This window comes from Xylaria bambusicola (genome assembly GCF_022495145.1).
Source record: "Xylaria bambusicola strain CBS 139988 unplaced genomic scaffold F5B22scaffold_10, whole genome shotgun sequence".
NCBI lineage: Eukaryota > Fungi > Ascomycota > Sordariomycetes > Xylariales > Xylariaceae > Xylaria > Xylaria bambusicola.
Window position 1 is genome coordinate 903,724 of NW_025953563.1, and position 9,225 is coordinate 912,948.

Consider the following 9,225-nt stretch of genomic DNA (forward strand, 5'->3'; position numbering starts at 1 on the left):
TACTTAACCTTTAAAATTTAACTTATTTATAATAATTTCAAAGCTTTCCTTTAAGGTTATTTATAATATTATTAATTATAATATACTTATATATAAATAAATAATTAAAGCTAATGCTTTTTTAAGAAATTTAAATTAAGGAAAGTTTTTAATAATAGTTTAAAAATAAAGCTAATATAATTTATCTTTAAAAAAATAATAAACTTAAAATTAACTATTAAAATTTCCTAATAACCTTAATTTAATAAATAAAGCTAATGCTTAATTATTATAATAAATAAATGCTTAATTTTTAATTAAAATTATAAAGTTAAAGAAATAACTTCCTAAAGGAAAAAAGGTTGCTTAAAATTTAAAGGTAACCTATACCCCTTTTAAATTATATTTAAATAAAAAAGGAAAGAATTTAAAAATATCAAGTCTAAATAAATTAAGGTATTATTTTAACCTTAATAATTTATAAACCTTTAATAATTAATAATATTATTAAAATTAAAGAAAAGGTATTTTTAATAATAATAACCCTTTATTATTTAACTTTAATATAAAGTATAGTTAAAATAATTATATATATTTATTTATTATTATTATATATCTATAATGCTACCTATATAGTATAGTCCTTTTACCTATATAGCTATAAGTAAAACTATATAATAGTTAAATAAAAACCCTATATAAGTTTTAACTATTGCCTTATTATTTTTTAACCTTATATAAGTTAATATATATTGTTTAACTATTGTAAAGGGAACTAGGGGGACAGCTAATAGGCAATAATAATAAACCAATAAACCTATACCCTCTTATTAGGAATTAAAAAATAATATATAAAAAGCTTTAATTAATAAGTATAAAAGGTAAGGCAGTATATATTTTTTAAGGTACGTTATGGTTTATTTAATAGATCTCCTTTATTTAGCTTACGTTAAGGGTAACCTATATCTTATATATATAAAAGCAATAAAAGAAATCAACATAAAGTATCCATTATACTTTTTCTTTTATAATATTTATACCTTTATTCCTAGCCCTATTATAATTTTCCTTAATTATTTTTCTATTATTTTTAATAAATAATAACTTTATATTTCTTTTTTTCTACTTATTAGCCTATAGCATTTTATATATTTAGTTTTTATCCTTTTGTTTTTTAGTTTGCTTAATAGCTATATTTAGTTCTATTAATTTAGTCCTTCTTCTTTGTTTTTTATTTAAAGCTTAATATTGCTTTTTATAATTAATACTTTTTCCTATATTTATTTAATTAACTTTATTTATATAGGATTTATAATCTTTCTACCCTTTTTATTTATAAAGTATATTAAATATTAACTTATATTTAATAATATTAAATAAATCTTCTTTTTAAAATATAAGTAGTATTTATAAACTAAAGGATTATTAATTAATTAAATATTAAATATAATTAATATTTAACTTTAATATTAAATATAGTTTAAATTAAAGGATATCTTTATATATAATACCTTATTTATAATTTAAAGTTAAATAATTATTAAAGCTACTTTAATTATTTAATCAATTACCTTTAAAAGTATTAAATTTTTAATTTATTTATAATCCTAATAATCTTTAACTTTTTATTTTTATAAAATAGTTCGGTACCTTATTAATAGAAGCTTTTAATAAATTATATACTATTTTATTAATATTTATTTAATTACCTATTAGTTTTTTTATAAATAATAGGGTTTAAATATATTTAGTAATTATTTTTTTAATGCTTTAATCTTTTATTAATAAGTTTATTTTAAGTAAAAATCCAATAATAGTTTTAATTAAGTAAAGGAAGGGCAATTTATTATATAAATAATTAATTAAAACTATTATATTAGTATCCAAATTATATAATAGGATTAAAGGCTAAAAAAATAAAGCAATTACTTATAAAATATTTAATACCTTATAGCTTTAAATATTATTTTAAATATATAGTAATAGGCTAATTAGTTTTTATAGGTAAGGAATATTATTAAATATTATAATATACTATATTTTATAAATTATTTTAAATACTTCTTTTTAATAATTAATTATTACGTTATTATATTTAATTATATTCCTAAGGATTATATTAATTATATATATTTAAAACTTTTATTTATTTATAATAATAATATAAAAATAGTTTTATATAAGAACCTTAAAGTTATATAAATATATTCCTTTTAGAATAACCTATATAATTATATATACTTTAATTAAGGATAGTATTTATTTTTTAAATTTTATTTATATATTAATTATATTAAAGAACTATTTAAAGCTAGGTTTTTATATAACTTTAAGCTTATTAATAAGAAATATTTAAAGGAAAGCTTTTAATTCCTTTAAATTTACTTATTATTATTATATATATTTTATTAAACTATTAATTATATTATATTTTATACTATTAGTTTTCTATTTATACCTTTTAATTATAAACAGTAGGGGCTGATTTTTTATATATAGTTAGTTAGTTTTTTTAACTTTTATTAAATATTAAAAGGGTATTTAAATATACTTTATAATATTATATTAGGAAATATTTATATTTTTAAACTAGGATTTAATATAATAAATTTAATAAATTAATTTTTAAAGGTTTTATTATATATTTAAAGTAAGCTTATTTTATTTAATTAATAATTTAAGCTATATAAAAGGTATTTAAATATTTATATTATAATAAATATTTAAATAAGGTTTATATTTTATAATTAAATTATATTAAATAAAGTTTTAATTAATAATAATAAGCTTTTCCCTTTTTATAAATTTTTTAAAGTTTTTTAATTTTATAAAGATAAATAATATATAAAGCATATAATAATAATTATAACGCATCTCCCACTTAACCTGGCCACCCAATTGAGCTGGCTACCCCTTTAACCTATATAAAACCCCATTATTTCAATCTATAATAACTTTGCGAATACTGGTCGTACGATTTAATAATTAATACCTTTGAATCCGTTAGTTAAAGGGGAATCCAGAGGTATTTTTTACTATTTTTTACAAAATGTATTAAGCGAGATATTAAGCAATACGCTAAAGGGGCGCTAAGCAGGGTTTACTTTAGCGCTTACTTTAGCGTATAGCTTAATAACTCCGCGAGTATAGGTCGTAAAAGTTAGTAGAGGGTACCGTTAAATAGCTCTTTTCATTATAAATCTAATGGTATATTTTATTATTTTATACGACTAATATCCGTAGAGTTATTAAATTATTACATGATTAGCGTACCGACGTTATTTGTATGGGCTAGGGGGGTGGCCAGGTCAAGTGGGAGATGCGTTATTTTTAACCTAAAGCTTATTAAAGTATTAAAGCGGTTATTGCTTTAATTAAAGCAATAGTTTTTAATTTTAAGGTTATTAGCTATACCTTTTAATATAAGGTAATAAGTTTTAAATAAAAATCCTTAACTATAATATTTATTAAATTAAAATGGTAAAGGTATTAATTATTAATATTATATATTATAAATAATTAATAGTTTTTAAATTTAAATTTAAGAATTAATATATATATATATTTAATTATTATAAAGCAGGTAGCTTTAATAATATTATTTATAAAGAACTTACGGAAGGTAGGGGTTATATTTAAGCTTAATATAAAAGTTTTAATAGTTAAAGTATATAGTATTTTAAGTATAACTTTAAGGTTAAACTAATAAGTAATAGTATAAATAATCCTATTAAGTTTAAAAGTAATTAATATTTAATTATTTATATTAAGCTTTTATAGTTTATATATAATAGTAATTATTATTAAAGCTACTTTATTAAAAAACTAATAGTTAAATATATTTAAGGGAGCTTATTAATCTTTTAAAGTCTTTTTAATTCCTTTTGCATTATTATAGCTAATATTTTTATTAATACTTTTTAAGTTATATAGTTTTAAAAGACTTTTAAAAAGGGAATAAAAGCTTTAACTTAAGTTATTATATATATTTAATAAAAGGGTGTTTAAATCTTTATAGGAATTAATAATCTATTATATTTCCTTTATAAATAATATATTAATTATTATTTATTACTTCTTTAATAATTAGGTTATTAAGATAAATAAAAGCTAATAGCTATTATAAAGGTGGATATAAAGGTATAATATTTATTAATAATAAAGTATTAACTTATAATAGAAGGGGGGTAGGGTAATTAATATAGGGGAATATAGTTATAGGTAATAGCTTCTTTAATTTATTATATATAAGGTTGTTATTTAATTTACTTATATATTATTTCTTTTATTTTATTATTAATATTTAAGTAGTAAAGGGCAATTAATGTAATAGTAGTAATAACTTAAGTGTTTAGTTTTTAGCTTTATATTAATAGGTGTAAGGCCCTCCAATTAGGGTGATTAACGGAATGAGAGTGCAATAGGTACTGGAAGTATTAGCTTTAAAGAGGGGGGGGGGGGGGGCAGTGTCTTTTTTAATAGGTTAACTCCTTCCATTTTATTAAGGAAGGTATTCGTATTAATAAGTTACTAGTTCTTCTTTAGGTAGGTTAGGTTATTTTTATTAATATTTCCCTTCCTCTTTTCCTTTTTACATCTTTTTATTAACCTTATTTATTAATACCTTTTTCCTTTATTATACCTTATATAATAGTTTATAAGTTTAATAATTTATTGCTTTTTTTATACCTTATTAATTACTTTTTATTATTATTTACTATAGCTATACCAATTCCTCCTTTATATAGTTATACATTTTATATTGGTTTTTCTTTATATTAATTTAAAGTAAATATATTTAATATAATAATAGATATATATTTATAGATTTAAGCTATTTTTATTTATAATATAAATAGTTAAATTATAAAAATAAAGTAAGCAATAGCTATTATTAAATATAATACTTTTAAAGTACCTTTACTATTAAATAAAATTTATTAATTTAATATTATTTTATATTATACTTATTTAAGGTATATATTTATATAACTTCCCTTAATTTATCCTTTAATCCCTTTAAATTATTATTATTTACTTAAAGCTTAACGTTTAATTAAATTATAATCTTTTAATATTCCGCTTTAATTAATTAAGGAAGATTTTAATTTTAAAGTAAGTTATAATATACTTTGGTTAGTTAAATCTATTTAATTTAGCTTAGGTTAACTTATTAAAAATGTTAACCATTCTTTTTTTATATTAAATAATAGGGCCGCTTTTTTAAATTGTTAATTATTTTATACATTTTATTCCTTTAATTTATATAATATTATTTTAACTTATTTTTACTTTATTTATCCTAAGTTTAAAAAGGTATAAGTATTTAATTTTAATTCCTTATATTTAATAGATCTATAAATAGATCGATTAATAAGGCCTTTAATTATATTTAAGAGTTAGGAAACGGTAGCCTTTTATTAAGGAAACATTTTTTAAAAGTTATTTTATTACTTTATTTAGGTTTTTAATAATTAATATAAATAAATAATCTATTTCTTTTTATTCCTTTAATTTTAATAGCTTTATTAATGTTTAATGGTTTAATCTTTTATATAGGTCCTTAAATATATAGTTATTTAGATTTTAAATAGTATAGTTAAAGGTTAATATATATAATAAATTATTTATTTTAACTTTTTTAATGCTTTATAGCCTTTATATCCTAATTACTTTTAAAGATATATTATTATTTATAATAAAGGGTAGTTAATATTACTTTATATTAAATTTTAAAATGGTAGTCCTATAGGTAAATACCTTTTATTTATTTTATTTTATCCTTTTTAAGCTTAAGCTTTTATTATTTAATAATTAAATTATTTAAATCTAATTCTTTATTAAATATATAAACGTTAATTCTTTAAATTTAATAGTATAAATTAATATAAAATATAGCTATTTTTTAATTATTAATTATCTTTTATTTATAAAAGTATTTATAACTTTTATATTTATATAATAGGATAATTTAAATATAAATACTTTAATATTAATATTAAATATTATTATTTTTAACATGTATATAATTATTATAGGAAAATTAAAAATATAAATTTAAGAAATTCTTTAAAAAAGTATATTTTAAAGTATAGTTATTTTATATTTATAATTAAAAACTTAATAGTTAAGCTTTTTATACTTTTAATGCTTTTTTAATTTTATTAAGTTTTCTTTTAAAATCTTTTCCTTTTTTTATAAAGTAAAAAATAATAAGGGATTAATTATTAAATATAATAAAGGTATAAATATTATTTATAAATAGCTAGATCTTTTTAAAAAAAAAGGGGGGGGGAAATATAATATATTTATTTTATTGCTTTAATAATTTATTTATTAGCATTATTAATTAATTATTATTAACTTTTATAAAACCTTTTTTTTTATATTATAATTAGGATTTTAATCCTTTATAATATTATTTTTTCTTTAATTATTTTTTATTATTTATCTTTTATTTTATTAATAGCATTTTGGTTTTTTTAACTATTAATTAATTAATTAAAAAGTTTTACTTTTAATTATTTAATAGTTTATTTATTCTTTAAAGGGTTTAAAAGCTTTTAAAATTTAACTTTATCTTTTATAAATAGTTATAAGCTATTTAATATATATATACTATTTTTTATATATTTATTTAATTCCTTTACTTTATACCTTTTATTTCCTATTTATATTATAATTAAATATAAACCTTTTTATTTATAAAAAAGCTTTATATTTTTTAATTTATTATTATTTAATAGAATATTAAATATTAAAATTAAATTATTAACCTTTAAAGCTTTTAGCTATACTTTATATATATAATATTAATTAACTTTTTTTATTATATATTATCTTTTTTTAATAATAATTTATTATATTTTTATAATATCTTTTTTTTTTAAATATATTAATATATTTTATTAAAAAATAGGTTAATATAATTAATAGATCTAGTTTAATTAATTATTTATTAAATTAATATTATATTTTTAATTAAAAATATTAATAATTATTTATATATTATTTTATTAATTTATATTATTTTATTTAGCATTTTTATTTAATCTTTCTTTATTTTATTAATAGCTTTTAAAAAACTATTAATGATTAATTAATAACTACCTTTTATTAATCCTTAGCTTTAAGGGTAATATATTAAATTAAATTTAAATATAATAGCTTAAGTTTTTTATTACTTTTATTACTTCCTTTTTATTTTTAAAACCGTTATTATATTTAATTTTTAATAGCTATTTATATTAAAAAATAATTTATTTCCTAATAAAGGTTTTAATTTATTATAAATTAATAGTTTTAAAAAGTATAACCTTTAAATATACATTTATTTTATAATATACTTTAATAATAACCTTATATTTATTATTATTAAATATATATTAAATATTTAATATTTAACTTATAAGGATATTTTTTACTTTATTATATTTATACTTTTTTTTAAATTAGTTAAATTATACTTTTTAATAAAATATATAGCTTTTTAAGGTATTATAAATATATTTATATATATTTTTTTAATAATATTAAATAGAAATTTAATAATATATTATATTTCTTTTATAATATTTAAAGTATTTATAATAGTTTTATAATAAGCGCTTTTAATTAATTAAATTATTAATATATTATTAAATTTAAAATAATTTAATAGTTTTTTTTTATAAGCTTTCTTTATAAATAAAAAAATTAAGTATATAGTTTTAATAGGATATTCTTTACTTTATAGTTTATAAATGCTTTAATAATACTTTTATAATAAAGTATTTTATAAAGTTTTAAAAGTTTAATAACTATTTATTTTTAAACTTTAATAGTTTTATTTTATAAGTTAATAATAAATTAATTATTATTATAAAAAGTTAAAAATTAATAAAGTTTTTTATATTATTTTTTTATTAATTATTTAATTTATTTAATAATCCTTTAAGATTTTTAAAAAGTTTATTAATAATTATATATTTCTTTTTTAAAATATAATATAATTTAACGTTAAATATTTTAATATATATAACCTATTTAATAAAAAGAGCTTTTAATAATGCTAAGAATTTATTATTAAGTTAAACAATTAGGATTTTTATATTTATTTTAAGGTAAAATTTAATATTATATAAATAATTTTAAAGGTACCGGAGCAATTTAATAACCTTTAAATATTCTTTTTTAATAGTATTATAAATTAATTTTCTTCTTTATTATATTCCTAATTTATATTTTATAGGTTTTTATTTTTTATATACTTTTTAATAAAGGATATATTTTTAACCTTTTTTTAAAATATTTACTTTAAATTATATTTTACCTTTTTTATAGTTTAAAGTAATTAAATATAATATATTTATAATTATTATTTATAAGTTTTTTATAGTTATTTATTAATTAATCTTTTAAATAAACTTTATATTTTAATATAATAATTATATAAAAAATAATATAATAGTAATATAATTTTAAACTTATACTTTATAATAATTAATAATTTTTAAAAATATTTAAACTTTAATTTTATTTTTATATAATTACTATTTTATAATTTTAACTATTTTAATACTTATAAATTATTATTTATAAATATTATATATATATTTTATTAATATTATTAATAATTTATATTATTTGTTTTTTTCTTTATTAATTATTACTTTTAAAATTTAATAATATAATATTAATATTTTTAATATATTTATATATAAATTTTTAAATATTTAAATTAATCTTTTAATTATTATAATAGGAAGTTAATCCTTTTATATTAATATTATTAAAAAAGGGTTTATAATATTATAATGCTATATTATATAAGATTTAGTTTATTACTTTTAAAAAATAAGCAATAAAGTTAATAGCTTCTTATAGGATATTTATTATTTAGAAAACTTTTAATAAGGTTTAAAAAGCAACTATTACTTTATATTTTAATATTAAAGGTAATTAATTATATTTTAAAAAGAGATTTATTATTAATAAAATTTAATATATTATAAATTCTTTAATAAATTTATTATAGCTTTATAATAGGAAGGTATTTTAAATAATAGTAATATTAAGTTTAATTATTAAATTAATTAATTATAAATTGCTATTCTTTTTTTTTATTATAAATTAAGCATTTTAATAAAGTTTATAACTTTCTTTAAAGACTTTATTTACTATTTAAATTTTTAAAACCTTTAAAACTTTTAACTATAATAATATTAAAATTAATATCCCCTTTATTTATTATATATTATATTTTAT